Consider the following 20,382-nt stretch of genomic DNA (forward strand, 5'->3'; position numbering starts at 1 on the left):
CTGCGTAACAGTTTGCATGGAAAGGTATTGAAATGGAAAGTAAGTTCTGTGTCCACTTTCTTTTTTTTTTTTCCCATGAGTTTTTCCTTAGAGCTCTTTTAATGACATAATGGGAGAGCAAAATTCTTGTGTCGTGCTTTTTAGCTTGGGATAGAGCTTTATATGCAAATACACACTTCCCGCTGACTCACTTTGGCACTTGGAATTCTGAGCCCTGTTCTGAATATGGGAAATGGCCATGGCTCTGCTGGTGGAAGGAGTGATGGTCTGTGGGAGAGATTTAAAAGCCTGACCTAAGACAGAACTAGAGCAATATTTTAAAGTTAAGGTTTGATATGTTATTTCAATTACCAGTAATAAAAAAAAATTACTAGGAAGAATTTGGACATTGATCCATTTGGAGAGGAGATGCACAATTGTGGTTTTTTTTTATACTAGAGCAGAACTAGGAAATGGCCAGTTTAAAATTCAAATCCATACATGCATTATAGGTCAGATTAAGAAAAAAAAATTAGTTTTTAATAAAAACATTCCATTTGAAAATAGATGTGTTTGTGGTCCAAAAGGAAGATACATTCCACTTATGCGGCTGTGAGGGAAAATGGAAGGTATTTTTGCAGTTGTTTCCTCATGGGTTATTAGCTTTTTTTCCCCAGTTCTCCTTTTCTTACACTTCAGGTGAAGCATTTTGTAGATATCAGCTTCCTCCTCAGGGAAGACTTATGAATTCCACAGACTGGCAAACCTACTCATAAATTATAACTTTTGGCTCTGTTTCTTTACAACTAGAGCAGCGTGCATGAGGCAAAACGTAATTCAGGGACATCACTGAAGTTGCTTCTGACCCATATAATGTTGCATCTGCCTCCAGGTAGTTGCTGTTACAGTAAGCCAAAACCAGCTGAATTTTGGGTGGGCTCCAAATTAGGCGCTGGTAACTTTTGATGCAAGAACATCAGAACCCCTCAGCAGTGGTTGCAACAGCAGCTCCGCAACACTGCTAGTACAGAATGGCTGACTAGTCTTGCAGAAACCTTCCATTTAATTTCTCGTAGAATTGGCAAGTATTTGGAAAGTTCATTCACACATGAATCAAAAGCTGTCCTTCTTCCAACTTTACATCAGATTTTGACTGCAAGGAGGAGTTTGATTTTAGGAATCTGAATGCGAGCCCTCTGGAAATTTTTGTAGCATACCAGTCCCTGTGGGAATAAAGTCTCATTATTATGCATCAATTAAAATTGATAATCAAAGACAAATGCCTCAGTGAGTTAGTTTAATCTTGGAGAATATTTACCTAAATTCTATCTACTTTCATTTAAGAAATCTCATCTGGTTTTCTAAACTGTACTTTATCTTTAGCGAACTGTTCTTTTAAGTCACATTATACTTGATGGAAAAACTAGGGACAAATTCAGTTGTACTTTGAATGTAATTTAACTGCACCATAGAAACAGGCTTTCAAACCTTTCATCAAACTGATTTACAAGCGGAACTAAGGTTTGCTTAGTACAACATTTTCACAGTAAGAGTTACATTCCCACAAAAGGGAATCCTGTCAGGTAGAATGACCATGAGTCAATTCTGCCAAACTAATTGCTCTGTTCAGATGAGTCAATCTGACTACCTCAAAGCTTTAATTAGAAATCTTGAGATATTTTATAATTGCTCCAAAACATGGCTGTTATTTTTAAACAATCTGAGAATACAATAGATGCATAAAATTATGTTGCTATTTTCCCAGCATTAGTAGTCATTGGACTTTTAAATTTGTGTTACAAACTAAGGAAAGGGCAGAATGTTATATACTGAAGGACAGGGAAGTACTAAAGGAGATAATGCTTCCAGAGTGAAACTGATACTACATTTAATGAATGCAAAGGAATAAATGCTCTTTCCTAACTGTTGTACGAATACTGTGAAATTTAAGAAACTCTGATCTAGTCAGGTAGTCCTAGGTAATCACAAAGTGTATAATCATATTTTTTTTTAATCAAGGTTGCAGTAATTCCCTTTCTGTTTATTATGACAGGGTGATCATTTGCATCTTTCTAATCCATTTACAGGCAGGAATAAGCCACATCTTCAATCTGGGAGGCTGAGGGCTCTGTGCACCCTTCTGATAACTCATTGGTCACTCTTTAGAAGTGTACAGCAAGTAAATCAATATGATTTATAGTTTTGGGAGCAATTCTCTGCAGATCAATTTACCTAGGATAATTCTTTTAAAAACTGACTATGGTAAAATGTTTCCTTTTCTTTCTGTGCTCAAGAAGATAATTAGACTAAAATGTTTCCTTATGCTCCAGAAATGTGACTTTGCATGATCTAGTTTTTACTTTGGTTTTGTTTAAGCCTACGTGCATCTTTCACTACTCTGCATTCTTGCAGTGAGTGCTCAAGCGGGAGGATGTGCTTCATGGCCTTCCTTAGCAGAGAGGAGACTGTTAAGTATCTGCTCCATGCAACATAGTCCAGCACTGACCCAGGAGATGAGTGAATCTGTTACACTACAAACAGAATGACTTGAGGCTTTCAAAAACTAGTTATTCCAAATTGTGCGAGGTAGTATGATAAGATCTCCATCTGGCTTGCAGCAATTTGAGTACTTCTACTGCCTTGTTTATACCATTTGAAGTATCTAATCAATACAATGTGCTGTCCCCAAAATAATATTACATATAAGGCCTGCAAATTTAAAGTAAAAAAATTCAAAACCGAACATAGCACATTATCTCTTATGGATGTTAACTGAGTGTTCCTTACTATGTTTTCCCAAGCTTCATTACACCTGACAAGCAGAGGGGGAAGTACAGCTAGTAGGGATGCCAAAGCAGCAGTGGAAGTCCAATCCAGTAGTCAAACTTTCTTCTCTTCCTCTGTACTTTGTTGCTGTTTTTCCAGCCTCAACAGCTTTTCACTTAAAGTTTATGGTTTTCAAGGAGCAGCAAATGCCAATAGCTCCTAAAGAAAGGTGACCCAGGAAACAAGTGTCACCTCAGCACAGGTAGTGGTGGATGCTGGCAATGGGGCCTGTTGAGAGCCCCAGACATGGGGAGCAATGAGCCAGGTCTAGGGTCCATCCATCGAGCCCAGAAGTGAACCCCTTACAGCACAGGGGCGATGTCTATGCAGGAGTCAAAGCTGGAGATACAAATACCTCCAGCCCAGGCAGGGGCTAGGTGCTCTGTGGCTGAGCTTAAATTGAGCTCCTGCACCATGGGCAGGGACTGTGTGTGGAGGCCCCAGGTAGGGCTGGTCAGGGCAATTAAGGCTTCTTGTTACATTCATGGCACTGGCAATATCTGGTAATAGGTGAGGTCCAAATTCATGAGTTTATTTGCTTGAGTTTGGTACAGTGCATGAGCAAACAAGTCAGGATCAACAGGGAGCCAACTGACGACTTAGGCTTGAGTCCAGTTTTTCAGAAGAAGGTGGTTGTGCAACTGCAGCCTCTGTGAGAACAGATCTGGGGATCAGGCTTGCGGCAGTTAATGATGGCCTTGGTGCAAATCAAAGTGCTCCGTGGTGAGCTGTGCAGTTGTATGCTGCAGGTACCTTGTATCTGCTGGTCACCAGTGTTTTACTTACTCACTGGGTTTTAACATTAGGTTAATTTACCAACTCTTGACATAGATCAAACTGCCTCTAAGGGTTGTGCACCCAAAAGGGGCAGGAATATGTAAAGCCCAAGTGGAAGTGGAAGAAGTTGTTCCATGAATCTTTTGAGCCTCTTTCTGCTGCACACAGTCTCTGAGAAGACCCAACCCTCCCCTGTATCACCAAAACAAATTGAGGTCTCTTTATAGCAGTCTCTTGCACTGAATGAGATGGATCATTTTGCTGATAAAATATTGTGTGGTATTGCTCTCTTAGAATATATGTTTATAGAAAATTATATGTATATTTAAATGTATTTGCAGTCACTTCTTTTTGCCTTTATGAACTGATGGAAAATAATTTCTTGGTTTTGGAGAAAATTATTTGGCCATCAGACTTCATAAGCCCCTCTCCATTAATTTCAAACATTGCCCCGTATGCCAGTACAATACAGATCAGAAATATTGAGTGCATTACAAGTAGCAGGTTACACTTCAAAACACTTGGTTCACAGTGTTCAAGACCATTAATCATTTTTATTATTCTAAAAGACTGAAAAGGCTTAGAAACTTTGCTTAGGAAGCAGTATAGATTCTGAACAGCTGCACTACGATTCCTGCTCACATTAGGTTTTGGACAGACCATTGATTTTCAGTAAATGTTCTTGGCAGCCAGGAAGTGCTGAAACTGGCAAACTTTCTCTCACAAACTCCTTTTTTTTTTTTTTTTTGCTTCTGAAATGAAAAACATGCTGGTTATTCTGATTTAGATCATCAGTATGGCCCTGATTTACCACTACATCACACCGTCATAAAACTGGGGTATCAGGGGAATTTAGTCACAGACCAGACAAAATCAAATTCACCGCAGGGAGTATATATACTATGTTTGCAAGGGTTTATTTTGAGTCTGTGTTAATAGGTATATGTAAACTTTTGGATGGTCTTTTTCTTTATGGTTATGACAGTTGTTAGTAAGAAAGATACTCATGGAATATTTGTGTACGTGAATTCAAGTTTTCAGGACAGGCTGAAAAATAGTGCACTTCAAGAAGTATGCCCACAAACTAACACAGAGGTGTCGTCATTGCCCATGCAATTGTATGGATGCTAAAATGACATTTGCTGTCTGAGTATAATTTTGCATTCTTAGTTCTGCCAATGAATTTACTAGCCACTGTACGAAAAGATAACCAGATACTTTATCCTGGGTTTCCTTCCTGGAAGTTACATTTTATTGCTTGTAAACTGGAAAATACAGCCTGCGCTGTTCCCAAACCTGTGGAACGGTTTAAGGAGAGATGAATATAGAACTGGGTTTCATTTTTAAGAGAAAATAGGACCATAGTTTGGAATTGAACTGAAATTGTTGGACTTAAATGCATAGAAAAATCTCAATTATATACAAAAAGCGAAGAATCCATACCTGAAAATGGCATGTAATTAAACAGTTCAAGAGAGACAGGAGGGTAAATAAGCACAATTTACTTTCCCCAGGCAGAGCAATACTACCCTTCTTTTATTTTTTTCTTTCTTTTCATGATCCTTACAAGCCACAGTGGTCTGTGTACAGAGAGAAAAAGTTCAGAAACTGGAAACCCTCCTGCCCTGCCAGCAGAGGTGGAAAACAAAAATGTTCAGTTGCCAAAACCTAAAATGGTGCTCTGAATGGGTGCAATATATAGCAGCAATATTTTGATATTTGCATTTGGACCACTTAAAATGGAAATAGAATTACAGAATATTTGGAAACATCTCTGGAAAACAGAAAAGCGCAGTCTTTGTAATTGGATTTTTCTTGAAAAAGGTTCTTATGAAGAGTACTTACACAACTATAAGTCGAAGTACTATAGGTTACTTAATGTGAAGTACTACAGTCAGAGAAATTGAAACATTTTCTGTATTTGACATTTGCAGTTATATATAGATCTTCATGTGGCAAAGCATGGGGAAAAGGAAATTCAAATGGAGCATTTGATGTGATTTGTCAAATACTCAATATCAGAAAGACCCTGATTTCCTAGCTCAATAAAAATAAATCTACTGTTTGTGGGGTTTTGGTTCTGAAGGCAGGCAATTACACAAAAATCTGCTTTCTTTTTCTTTCAGTCTTTCTTTCTTGCTTGCTTAATCTTGTGATAGAATAAGTCTTCAGTTTTCATTGCTTTTGTAGTCTCAAAACCCCTCATGCTGAATGAAATAAATGAGATCTCTCAAACCTTGTAACTTTTAAAATCTCGTGATTCTTAATACAATCATTTTGAATGTGGAGGCTCACACTGTGATGATTTAGTGCGCACATGGTTGGCACAGCTGCAGAAGGGTATCAGACAGCAAGCCCACTCTGTCTTATTTAGAGTCCTACACATTTTTCATCTCTCATTGGTATTTTTATTTCAGTAGCATTAGCGATTCCCGATTTCCTGCACTTTCACATAAGAAAATACTGCCTGTCCTGAAGAGCTGAGATTTTAACAGCAGACAGAGTGGGGACCTCTCCTGCTCTCCTGTCCTCTCTGCTCAGCTCCAGGTTCCCAGGAGGCAGTTTGAAATACAGAGTCTTGCTGATTTCAAACTGTTGGTTTTTTTTGTGTGTGTGTTTTTCTCTTAAGACAGTCATGCTTTGGGATTGCACAGAACAACAATTTGTTGCACAGTGCCACTTAGAAAGTGAACTCGTGTCCTGACAATTTTCCGCTAAAGCTTGTCCAACTTCCCAAACTGCTTTCTTCTGTTGCTTTTGGGATGAACTTGACTTTCATTGCAGAGCGCCCTCTCCTTTGTTTTCAAAGGCTTTTCCTGCCAAGCAAAGTAACTCTGTTTCTCAAGCACAGTCCTCTAAATTCACTGAAGCATGTTGAATACAGAAGAGTCATTTGTTCCCTCAGGCTGTATATGTCTTGTATTAAAAATTACAAGATGTGAATCTACGGCTGTGCTGAGAGCACACACTGGATTTGTTGTATGGTGAGAAGAAAAAGAAAACAGGTTATGGCTAATCTCGTTCATTCCTTGCAGATAAGAGAGGTGCTGCCCTTTGTGCTTTTGTATTTTCTTGGGTTGGGATCAAATCCGCATCTGTCCATCAACGTGAACAATTGTGTCTGAGTCAAGAGTGCTTTGATTAAAAATGATACGGCTAGAAACACTCTCTTTGCTGAGAAGAAATGAATGAGGAAATGCCCCTTGTGTGAGCTTCTGGGGAGAGACTGTCTGCTCAGCTCGCAGGCCAGTCAAAATATGCTTTCCGGCAGGGAAATTAATAAACAGAACAGATCCAATAGATGGAGATTTAAGGGCAAGAGACTAATGTTGTTCTAAAATTCTTTTGGGTTGGAACTTAAATCCAATTTTAATGAGGTCATAGTTGAAAATTAATTTATTTTCTATCTTCCAAACAATATCTTCTTTGTGGAACAAGCAGATTGGACAGGGTTTTGTTTAATAATGATTTTTGGTATATGGTTAAAAATGTGTAAAAGCTCTGGCCCCTTTCATTTCCTGGAGACAATCATGTGATAACCTTAAGTGGACCACATAAATGTATTAATCTCATATCCCTAAGTGTTATGGAGAATGGAGAAACCTCCATCCTTTGGCTTTCCTTTGCATGGGATGTCAATAATGATATGAAAGGAGTGGTTTTGTAGTGAAAATACAAAACTGCTGAGTAACAGCAACGTGAGTATGCAGGGACCTATTATGGAGTAGTCTCCAGTGCAAGTGGTGGAAACTCCATCATTCAAAACATCAAAGTCTTATGACTGTTGAGAGTCTCACAGTACCGGGTGTTTTTCTTAATTCTCCAGCTTCTGGAATTGATGAATTTGTCAGTGTTTCCATGTATCTTACATAAGCCAGCACACAGACGAGCTACTGGCTTTCCTATTTGTGGAGAGAAGCTTAGAAATGAGACTCTGAAAGATACAAAGAAGTAACAGTTCTTGATTCTACAGATCAGGCAGATCGTTGTATTTTGAACCATCAAGTTTGTGCCTACCTTAACACAGAAATGTCAGTGCTAAGAGGTGGTATGGGCACCTCAGGACACTGACATCCTTCGGACATTCCCCTCTCATCCTTTGCCTGTGGCTCTTTGAAAATGCATAGGTGTTCAGTCTGTGTTTTACAGAGCTGATTGTGAGGCAGTGAGGAGGTACAATGTCACTGCTTGATGAGTACATATCCACATCTGGGTCTTGGGTCTGTGATGGCCAGGGTATGAATGTCACTTCATCTCTTGATCACCATTTTTATGAATGCTTTCCATGTTCTGCTTCCCACATGGAGGGTGAAAGTCCTCCTCATCAAAACAAGTATTTATTTAACAACACCAGACTTGGCAGTGTACCCTCAAATGAGCGGGTGACTCTCTGATGGCAGAGTCACCCAGGTCAAGAGCAAAGCTAACCGATGAAACAGGAGCCTCTGGAAGCAGGTGGTGCCTGGTGGTCTCTTCACTGTGTGTATGCAGGTAACGCTTTATCATGAGCAAGTGTCATCTGGATTTTGGAAGGAAATGAATTGATGGCAAGGCAGATACTTTAGAGTGACTTGATGCTAGAGATGGTATAGTAATGATTAAATTACTGTGGTCAGGAAACAGTCTCTCTGTTCATCAGTTCCAGATAAATCTGTTTGTCTCATTGCTGCAGACCCTATCAGTACTGAGCTTCCAGCAAAAGCAGAAGTGCAGCATAATGCAGCTTTGCTACTACAAGTGCTTTTCAAGTGGCTGCAGAGATGCCTGGAGCTTGTTTACATGCACCCTTCTGCAAAATCCACCCAGGATTTAGTGCCAGTAACCGCATGCCCAGAGCACCATTAACTCTCTGGTGCCTGGGCAAAGCACCATGTTGGCACTGAAAGCGAAGGACAGACCCTGCCAGAGCATTTCATGCAAATTAAAATGCACTCACAAGTAGTTTCTTATAATTCCATCTCCCAGAGGGGCTGAGGTAGTCCTGCTGGGATATGAAGCAGTGATTCCCACCTGTGTTTCAAACCTGCTGCTCAGCTCCTTATGCCACCGCATGGAAACTGATGCCTGCACTAAATGGAAAAGCATATTCCTTACATGCAGATTCAGTTTAATGTCTTTGCCAAAGTTTTTTCAACTCCTCTGCTACCCTGAGCCATCACCTGCTAGTGCTTGTGGCGTGCAAATTGGAGAGTTTTCTTTATGAGTTGCACATAAAATCCACACCTCTGGTCATGCATGAGAAACTGCTGAAAGAGCCTGATGCAGCCCTGAACGCGTTCCATATTTTATGGACAAGACTTTAAGGTTGTTTGCTTTTCAGAACTGCACCATGTGTCATGCCTGACCCTGCTGGCACTCACAGATACTAAATGACACACTCTTGGCAGGGGACCCAGCTGGCTAATTTTGCATGCAGTTTACCTACACACTGGCTTTAAAAGGAGCCCAATTAAATGATCCAAGGGGTCAGAAGAAAAATGAAGGCATTGCTAGGGGAGTGAAACCTTTTCTACCTCCTGAGGCAAAACCAACTATTTTCATAGTGTTCAGAGAAAAAAACTAACAAAACAGAGCAGATGTTTTCTCTTTAAAAAGAAGCATACTTTGCACCTTATTGATGTTGATCGTCATCACCTTTGACATTCGTTTTTGTTATTATAAAATTAGGGATTCTCATGCTAGTTGAATATTATTTGAATGATACTATTCAATAGCTGCCAGCTTCCATAAGATAATTTTATAGAAATTCTAGTTTAGGTTAGCAAGGATGACAGAATCTGTCTCTTCTGTGCCTTGCTTGTTGATAGTGTTTGTAGTTGGGCTGGTACAACCCGGAAAAGAATGGGCTTCACAAATTAGGCTGTCTCCTACACAGACATTTCCAAATCAAAGTGATCTGTCTAACAAAAGAGCAAAACCTCTGAAAACACTTCTTACAACTTTCAGCAGCTATGGGGGACCTTCTGGAAGACCCACCAAGGGGCTTTGCAGTGCCCCACAATCTGCAAATGCCCAGGCATCAGCTGTGGTCCCAGCTCTGCAGACCAGCAGTTACCAGGCAGAACAGGAGCAGTGTAGAGATGTTTGCAACCTTAAAGCATTTGCCCTCTAAGTTTTGCTCCACAGCAGTGATGAGTCTTCTCCGGAGCCAGCCCTTTTGGGGACTTGAGACACAGACACAGACTTGGGACACAGACTTGAGTTTCCTTGATTAAATGTTGTGGCATGCACACTTCAAGAGTTGCCCAGCAAATGCCTTCAAGTACGAATCCAAGATAGCTCACGCTGCTGCTGTCTGGGCAAACTTTTTCCTTCTGGTGCCTATAAAATAGCTGGAAAAACTTCTTGGGGGAGAAAAATTTCTGGAAACTCTAAAGTGAGCTGAATTCCCCAAGTCATTACGCTTGGTTAGTGTCTTTCACAACACTGCTAAGCTCTAGGTAATGGTATGCATAACCCCAAAAAGCAGAAACAGAAAGACAGGAAATTATGGCTGAACTGGTGTTTTTCTTAGGGCGTTTTTGCTCACTGTTGGAGCAGCCAGTGCCAGGTATTGTGAAACACAGCAAGAAGCCCCTTTTCAGCTAAGTTTCTGTTTAAATTTCAGACAGATTACAGTGAGATATGAAAATCTCCAGATGAGGTATCCTGTAAAGGCAGGAAGCTGCTTCCAGAAGTGTTGCTTGCCTCTCTGGGATCTGGGGTACACCCAGGTCATAATCCCTGTGAATCTGACAATGCCGCTAATCCCGGAGCCAGCATCTCAGGGAGGTTTCTTCACTGGGGTAAGAAAAGGTCAGTTGATGCTTAAAACAATCATGATGTGCTCTTTGAGCTTTCCAGGGTTTAGATTATCCTGCAATTTATAGGTTTAGATTTTTGGGGTTTAGATTATAACTCTGATTTTCAATATACTTCATATATCTCAAATTAAATCATATCATGTGTTGCTTTAAGAGGAACTTCACACACTGCAACACTTGGGCAAAGGCTCTGCGTATTCCAGTGGGTCCTTCTCTGGTTATCTCTGTCTTATCGGCCTCACTTAAAAAATGCTCAATGTGTGTGTCAGTTTACAAAATGATGAGTCTGCCAAGCCTTGTTACCAGGAGTATGCAACCGTCCTGTTTCAGGACAGATGATCTGATATGTCTCTTGTTCGTGCTAACACCTGATGCACACTATGCCTGAAGTCAGGCTAAGTCACCCACCATCAGTTTTCCTGAGGGGTATAAAGCACAGTAGAGCAATATTTGCTGAAAGCCATGCTAAAGGCTTGATGAGTTACTGGTCTTCCACTCTTCCCCAGTGTGGTTTCTCCCCACAGCCTCCCCCCACCTGAAACTTTGCAGTCTGTGTGACTGGCCAGCCAAATCCCTGCTTTCTTCAGGTTATTCAGGGCAGGGAACAGCTATTGCTTTGAGTAACAAGAAGAGAAGGAGGAGCAGCAGGAGCAGCCTTTAAACCTTCACAAGGGGTAAAAGAATCAAATGCAGTTGTTGGGCAGCCACATGAAAGGAATAGAAGCACAGACAGCAAATTGCTCCCAAGTACATATTGACAAACATGAGCTTGCAGTCTCAAACACTCCTCAATTAAAAGAGGTTTGTTTCAAATTTTGACAGAGGAATGGAGGAGTCTTTTTGTACCATTTGGCTCCAATTGTTTTTTAAGGTCTTGATGTAGCAGCCAAATCTTTTTATTACAAAACAGATGAGTCTTGCGTGGCCTAAGGAACTGTGCAGACAAATACCTGACATACAGTTTAGGGAGCGCCATAAGGAACAGATCAAGCCTTGCTCACGCGTGTTGTTCATTTACACCTTGCATCGCACACAGCCCGGTGCCTTCATCTCAGCTTTGTACTAAATCTAGACAATGAGCCTGATTCACCACTGCATTCCTTTATTTTTACCTCAGGATAATTCCATTTTAATCAGAGTACGGACTGGACTAACCCAGTGGGTTTTGTGCCAAAGAAATCAATGCTACAAGCCTTTGAGCTTCCTGACCTGCTGTTTTGCTTTAGCCTTCACTCTGGGGGTTTTTATCCTATGTGGGGATCTTGATGGGTTCATATTTGTTGGAGGCTCCTCTGTTGTCTCAAGAGAGCCAGTTAGGTGCTAGAATTAAATACTGAATGACAGATTTTTCATAGCATGGGAAGAGCAAAACAAAACAGCTGTCTGCATAAACCTGAAGGAGCAGGAACTAGGCTGCTCTTTAAAAATAAACTTGGCACTGGAGATGGTGACTGAGATAAAGTTATAGCCAGAAATGGTGAATACTTAGGATGCTCAAAAATATTCTTATGTTAGTGGTTTGCAAATGTGGGAACAATATATGCAAGCTTTATTTTCTTTAGCGTGTTCTTTGGCTTACAGTGAAGTTCAACATTCAAAATGACCATGTAATAATGGAACCATTTCAGTCTATCTGCTGTTTTTCTGTATTCAGTCAGATCTGCTGCCTCTAGTGCCAAAAATAAGTTTTTACTGATTTTTACTTCTATTTGCCTGAAAGAACCAAAACAATGGAGAATCAGCAATCTGAGGATTCAGTTATACACATCCAAGTTCACGGAATTCACCTGTTTAAACTCATTAAGGCAGTGAGGTACCATGAATATTGCTGAGATTCTAATCTGACCTACAGAATAATGGGTGATGAAGGTATAGGGTTGAAAGAACTCACACACACAAACCAGACTTTGGTCTTGGTAATGTAACTCTTATTAAACAATATTTACTTGTAATATACATATATTTTTTCATGGAAATCAAAGTGAGAAAGAGTAAATACTCCATGATGGACTTCTTACAAACATGCTGTTCAGAGCCAAACTGGACTTTTGCTTCCACTGCAGCACTGAAGGGTGCTCATTTGCACATCGCAAAGTAAGTGAAAATTAGGTAAAAATTTCATCTTCCCCATCAAAGTTCTTCAGCCCCGGCCCGGGCTGAGCTGCTGCGTATGTGAAAGCACCTTATATCCCCAGCAGTGTGTTTCTACTCAACTCTGCCACGGGATGGCAGGAGAACGGACATTGCACCAGAGAGATGCTTTTTCTGTCAGAGCTTGGAATGAATTACAAGAACATTTGCCTGTGCTGCTGTGTACACATCAGCAAATGATAACTTTGGTGTCACTCAGTACCTGCTGAGCTGCTCATGTGAAAGGGGCTGCATGGGGGTCAGTGGCCACCTTTATGTGTGTGTGGAGCAGGAAGAATGAGAATGAAATTTCTGCCACTGTGAGTTCATTTTTGCATCACCAGAGAGCAAAAGGCAGTGCCATTTCAACAGCTTATGGAGTCTGTTTGGAGGACCACATCCCAAAGCACAGTTTGACAGTCTTTGTACAGACACAGTTTTGACTGTGCATTTGGGATGTTAAGTCCATATTTGGGAAGATCTGGGAAGACTCAGTTTACAGCTCTGATATTTAATTTCCCAGGACCTTTCAAAACTGTTTCCCAGTTTTTATGTGTGAGTGTCTACTCAGCTGCAGAGTACAAGGCCCAAATCCAGAGGTTAAGCTTAGCTTAAACTGTCATAATCGACTCATCTGTGTGTTTAAACCATCTGTTCCTGCCTTTGCTCTGTTTTCAGAATGGGTCACAGGTACACAAATCTTTCAGCAGGGAGGTACTTGGTTTGGGGGCTATGATGGAATGTGAAACCAGATTAGTTTCATGTAATATCAAGTTTTCCTACTGGCATTTTATATGAGTGGGTTTATCAGGGAAGCTGTGAAAAGCTGGAAAGCTGCTTGACAGGAAACTTGAAGCAGTGCTGACGTCCAAGGTATTCCTCAATGCCATAGCTGCTACAAGAAGTGAATGCCTGTTTGTACTTCACGTGTGCCTCTACTTTCTCATAGTATAATGTAGCTCTGAGAAAAGTGTCAGGGATACTATATAGTGTCTAGTAATACCTACATGCACTTCCATTGAAATCATTAAGTTATACACAAAACATGTTTATATTACATGCACAAAATATGTTGAAATTTTTAATTCAAGCAATCAAAAACTAGGGTTGTCAAGAATTGATGCTGTAACTTTAATGCATCCCCTTTTTCTTTCCCATGCTTTGTTCAGTTAAATCATCGTTGCATCATACTGTGCATCTTCATCCACTCTATGCTCACTGGCTATTCAGGATTTTTATATCCCCTTTTAATATGCGGTCCCAGATGTCTTGTACTCCACATTATTCAAATGCTGCTGGAATATGAAAGTTAATTTGTGTACATTTCTGTGGTGGTATCACCATCATATCTGAATGCTTCCCAAAATCAATTACTTCACCCTTGCATCAATGCTGCAATAGTCAATCATATTACTAGCCCCCTTTTACAACTAAGTAGAGAAGATAGCTGCTTAGCTTCCATGAGACTTCAGTGAGTATTTGCAGACTAGCATTTCTGAACTGTATGGATTAGGCAGACACAGTCAAAGGTGTAGTCCCACTAGGGACTGCGAAAGTCCAGACACTGTGCTGACTCCCACAGCACCAAATGTCAAGCCTTTATTAAAAAGAAGAGAGGAAGCAAGAACTTCTCAGTGAAATGTGTGTGAGATTGTTGTTTTTACAGCACTTGTAAGCTTCAGAGACACCACCCAGGTGGGTCAGCATGTCAGGATCTAATGCAACACTTTGAGCTGCCTAATGTGATGAAAACCTTACACAGACCCTCTGCTTCTCCTCCTGTTTTACCTCTTTGTAGAGTAGGCTTGTGACCAGAAGAGCCTTAATTAGCTCTTGAACATGTCCTGAAACAGCAGGTGGAATTTATTCCCATCGTTCTTTTGTGTATTCCTTTTCCTTAAGCACAAAAGGAAACGTAGTGCTGTCTCAGAGGACCCCCATCTAGTATTACTTGTTGATGATGTCCCAGATCTTACTGTTGCTGATGAAAACATGCAGGTCAGTGCTGACAAATACAGCTTGTGCTCTGCTTTCTGCAGTCCTAGGGAGGAGCTGGTCTGATTTTCTGGTGAAATCTCTCTGCACTGCTCTGACTGGAGTGAGTATACTGCTGCTTGGGTGGCAGCCAGTTACGCAGCACATCTGTGAAATCTGGGGGCTGCCTGATTCGAAGCAATGTCACTATTATATTGTGTCCAAGCTATTTGTGAACAGGAACTGGTGGTTATACTTTCTACAGAGAAATACCTTTTCTGAAGCTACATGCAATAGCTAGGCTTGGAAATGCCTGGAGGCTATTTAAGAATTTCAGTATATATGTGACTTTTATATTTGCGTGAGTGTGAGAGACTTCTGAGTTTTCAAATAATGTTAATGCTCTACTTTAGCAGGCAAGTTGTGCATAGATCAACTGCAATAAATTACAAAAATTAAAATGTTAAGGTGCCCGTTACATCCCGTTCTCCTCCCAGTCTCTAAAAATTTCATGTAATACTTACTCCTCTACGATGGCTGACTACCATTCACGGGAGCATTAGTGCACTAATCAAGTATTAGCATTTGTCAAAAGATATTCAGTCCTACTCTGAACATGTTGAGATGACAAGGGAGCTGAGATGCTGGTGTATATATATATATATATATATATGCACACATATATATATATACTTGTAAAAGCATCATTAATCATAGATCATTACACAGAAATGAGGCAGGAATTATAAGAACATGATTTTAAAACACGTGAAGTTTAGAAGGCCTGATCAAAACGGACTGTCAAACTGAGCTACCTCCCTCCCTTAAGCAATGGAGCTTCTGCTTTCTGGCACCTTAGATCACTTCCCCCCCCCCCCCCAAAGATCGTTTTATATATCTGTTTCCACCCCTTTTCCCTTTGTGACCTGGCATGGATGATACAGATTTTAAGAGAGATTTGAGACTTGCTGAGATTGTGATGCTGGCAATGGAGGCAGTATTTTATCAGATTCCTTTACAAGCCCCAGACTTACACTCCTTACATCTTACAGATGTTTCTCAGGCATCTACAACTTGGCTGATAGAAAAGGGACTGTATTAGTTTTAACCAAGCTACTACGGATATAATAATGTCTGCAGTAAATTAAATGAGAAGGAAGGACACCTGTGTTATCCCCTTGTTCACTACAGGGCAGAATTTGGAGGTGAGCACAGGCATGGGGAAACATTTAAGGTACTGAAAGAAAGACACAGTTGACCCCTGACATCATTTAAAGCTACTTGATGCCAAGGACTTCCTCACTTTTTACGGATATTGAAACAAATAAGTCATGGAAATGATGACTGACCCCAGCCATATGGGAGCAGAGAGATTAGCTGCTAATATGGAAAGTTACCTGGCCAGCGCTGAGATCAGTCACGAGGGAAGGGGAGATCAGAGGGAGGGCTGCCGAAATCATGAGGTAATGTGGCTGCTGGTGAAGAGGAGCTGGAGCTCAGGATGATTGGGAGAGAAGAGGAAAAGGTTTTTTCTCTGCTGAAGCCAAAATTATGTCATAATGTGCCTGACTGACGGAACTGCCTTTTCTGGGATGTGCTTGATATTATGAGAGTAACAAGCATGAGGAAGTTACTGTGAAGTGCATGGGAAGAAAAGCAGTAATCAAGGACCAGCACAAGGCTGGAAAGCCTCTGGTCAGTTCTTAGCAAAATATAAGCAAGAACATGGAGCTGAAGAACAGGAAAAAGTCTGCAGGAGCTGGCTTGCAGGAGTGTTAGAAGAAATACAGAGCAACTGATAGAGGAACACCTCTGCTGACAGGGGATTCTCAGATGCTGTCTGGGAGAGACCAAGTTAAAGAACAGCACCCTGCCAACTATGAATGGAGAATATATAGATTGAAAAATAAGTTTTCCTTGTATCAACTTCAAGGTGGTAAGGCTGTGGCACAGGCTGCCCAAAGAAATGGTAAATGCTCAATCCCTGGCAGTGGTTAAGGCCAGGTTGGACAGAGCCTTTCATGACATGTATAGTATGAGAAGTCCCTGCTTATGTCAGAGGGTTGGAACTAGGTGATCTTAAGGTCCTTTCCAACCCTAACTATTCTATGATTCTATGATTCTATGAGATTTAAACCCCCTTTAAAACCACTTAAGCCGATTACAAAGCTGAGGTATGTAGAACTTAATAAACAAAAATGAGGACAAGATTTAACCCAAATTATGGATGTTTTATTGTAAAGAGAGTCCATATCTGAAATATTTAAACTTTGAACTAGCAAATGACCATTAATATGAACTGCCTTGAAAAGACTGATATAAAGTTGCTAGGACAATCAAAGTTTTAGAGGTCTGTAGAGCTGGAAAGGCAATTAATCATGAGAGGAAGTGAAAACAAGAAGTAAGGCTGAAGTAAAACCTTTACCTTCCACACTTGGGATAATCATGACGTACTCCTGCTGAACCTGATCTGAGAAGAATGTTCAGCTTGATGTTTCTTGCTGAAAGGGAAACGTGCACATATTGGTAAAGGTTTGTGGCACACAGACTCAAATCCAGGAGGTGAGGAATTAGCATGGAGCCATTTACATGGAAGATCAGAAATCATATTGTGTGGAATAATATACTACGAGAGGTCATTCCTACGCTTGTTACGAATTATTTTAAGACACAAAGAGACTGTGTCTACACTTCTGCCCATCTGTCTACCCATAGTGGAACTGCTGGTGAAATCAGATATCAGGGGTTTTATAGTCAGGTTAAATGGAAGTTGAATTTGCTCTCTGAAATACCATAAAAATGATTACTTTTGTTAGAATGAATCTTTGCCTTAGGATTGCTTGAAAGACACTGTGCAACCAACTATTTAGGTCCCATAAATTAGATCCATAGGGGAAAATGATAAAGGACAGAAGTGGAACTAAGACATTAAAGTTTTACCTCTCATTTTTTTGTTTGCTTGCTATTCAATCCTGGTAATTCACCGGGTTTTGGATAGTCTTCTTTCTGAACACTGACTTACACAAATGGTACACAATGTATGCATTATGTTAGCATAAGCTTTTGGTAATTATTGAAATCTGTCATTCTTAGAGCTGCCTTCTGCTTCCATTCTTGTCTCTCACTTTGGTGGCTGAAATTTCTTTCAGTGTCATAAAATTTAGGGTTGTAAAATCCATATTGTAAGTTTAACAGCCACATCTGTTTTAAACATTTTTTGTTTTAAGAACTCAATGTGAATTTAATGACAAGGCAATAAAAGTAAAAGTTGAAGGAAATTATCACAGATTTGTAAAGCCATAAGATATGTTTCTGTACTTCTGTGGGCCATCAAATTACAAAGAAACAACCCAATTCCTTTTATTGTAGCAATTCTGCTCTTAAAGAATTTCATAGTTTAATCTATTAGTAAGAATTAACATTTCACTTACATCAGTATTAATAATGACAATTATACCCAGGTGTTAGGATATTGTCATTAGCATACAGGCACCTACTCCATGTTCAGAAAACATTGTGCTGCCATTGTGTTTGACAATAATGAATGATAGATTATCAACTTATTTTTTGTACCACCAAATCAATCTACAGAATCAGGAATACAACAAAAATCACTTTTGCCTTCAGTATCTTGCTACAGAGCCAACCTTTTGATGGTGTAAGTCAAGATGAGGTAACTGCTTATCACTACTTGGACTCCATCCATACAGTTCTGAGGGTGGAAGGGGTCCCTGGAGGTCATCTAGTGCTCAAAACAGTCAGCCAGAGCAAGATGCTCAAGGGCATGTCCAGTCAGGTTTTGAGTACCTGCATAACCTCTCTGGACAACCTGGCCAGTGTCTGACTACTCTTGCCATAAAAAAAAGTTTTTCATATGTTTAAATGGAATTTTTTATTTGACTTTGTGTCCACTGCCTCTTGTCCTGTCTCTGGATACTACTGAGCCATTTTCTCATCTGCCTCCCATCAGATACTTGTACATATTAATAAGGTCCCTCAGGAGGCTTCTCCAGGCTGAAGAATCCCAGCTTTAAGCCTCTCTTCATATGTCAGATGCTCAAGGCCCTTTGCTGGATTTGCTCCAGTCCATGTCTCTGTTGTACTGGGGAGCCCAGAAACCTTTAATAACAGAAATTATAAACTTGATCTGACATTTAGTATCTCTGACACTAGATCTCCTTGTCCTTCTCTACTTCTCCTTCTGGAACTTTTCTGTCTGATCTGTCTCTGCTGATAAATGGAGACCAAATGGAAAACTGTAAAAATCTGTCCTACAAATCCCTTAACGTTGCATGTAATGTTTATCAAATCAGAGTGATATAAACATTTATGTAAATCAATTAGAAATGAGCAGCCAGGATTCAGGATTGCTTGCAGTATCACTTTCATACCTAAAACCCTTCTAGGCAAACCTGGTTAACCCAGTCAATATGTTATAAGTGTCTCAGTGCCATCTTTTATATATGTTTGCAAAACTCATTATGGCAGAGGAAAAGAAGGGGTTTTAAAGAAGAAATTAAATTAATAGGTGTTCAGAGCTCCCCACCATTGCAATAGTTAAAAGTTTGTTGAAAACAGGTCCACTCAGGATACATTAAAAATTGCTTTGTACAGCAGATCAAAGATAAGAAAAATAGCAGCACTACAGGTTTAAAACATAATTTGATTCTTAGGGGGGCAACATCGAGCTCAGAGGAGTTTTTTGTTATGGCCTAAGTCATGCAGTAAGTTACCATAATACAGGTTTAACATGGTCAGAGCTGTGGTGGTCTTTTGCTCTATCATTCTGAGATTGCCATCTTCAATTCATAGGTATGCCATGGAGCAAATGCATAAGGAATGTATATTTCACCAGTTCTTTTGAATTTCTCAACATAACTTATGAATACACAGGAATGGCTTTCCATTGGCAGATGTTTGTGCAATTTGTCTGTTTTGTCTGCAAAATTCCACAGATGAAGTTAAAAGCATCTGCTGCAAATTTGATCCTGGTAGCCCCGCTTGGATATAGAGGTGCTAATAACTTGCCAAAATTTCTGGAGCTTAACACTGTCCTCTCTGACAGACTCTGGAGTCTTGAGCTGATAAAAAAGCTTTCAATTTTTATTTTCCTCATATTATAGACTTCTGCATGATAATTTTTCTTATCTGTGAAAGCTCACTGATGGCACACAAAACAGGTAATTATATTTATTGCATGCAGTTTGGTGGCTGTGTGCACAGATCCTTATTTTGCTTGTGTGATAATAATTGAACATGTCACACAGGAAATTCACATACTCATAATTTACTTTCTCTGGTACTGTTTTAAGATCTGGATTGGTAGACGCTAAAAGAGCAAAACTTATAATAGAAAACATTATTGCAATCCAACAACTGCCTGAGTCTTGATTTTCTATGAAATCACAGGTCAAAATTTGCACAATAGTGGGTCAACTGAATTGCAGGAGAAAAATACAGGACAATCAACTAAATTTGTGCAAGATACTGGATCTACTCCATTTCTCAAGAAAAGTGTCCTGAGATCACAGTGGAGACAGTAATTTAGTTACACGACTTGTAGATCTATAATTTTGTCATTCATAATGCAGAAGTGTCATGTTTAATAAAACTGAAAGCACATTAAGTACTTTTGCCTAATTAATAAGTTATTCTTCAGTGTTCACCATGAACAAAACAAAGAATGTAGAGAAAACTGTCCCTTTGATTATTTTTAGTGCTATTTTCTATCCTCAGAAAGCCTGGGGTGATACCTGCTGCATTTTAGGATTGAGAAAGTGAAAACATGAATGCTGCTCTTTGATTTTAATGAAGTCTGGGGCATTGAAAATCATTGGTTTTGATTTATTTGGTTGTAAAAGAAATACCCCAAAGGCCACTCTCTCCTTCACTG

This window comes from Pezoporus wallicus, unplaced genomic scaffold (genome assembly GCF_028554395.1).
Source record: "Pezoporus wallicus isolate ANWC-B61680 ecotype Strahan unplaced genomic scaffold, APGP_CSIRO_Pwel_v1 contig_10810, whole genome shotgun sequence".
In the NCBI taxonomy this organism is placed as follows: domain Eukaryota; kingdom Metazoa; phylum Chordata; class Aves; order Psittaciformes; family Psittacidae; genus Pezoporus; species Pezoporus wallicus.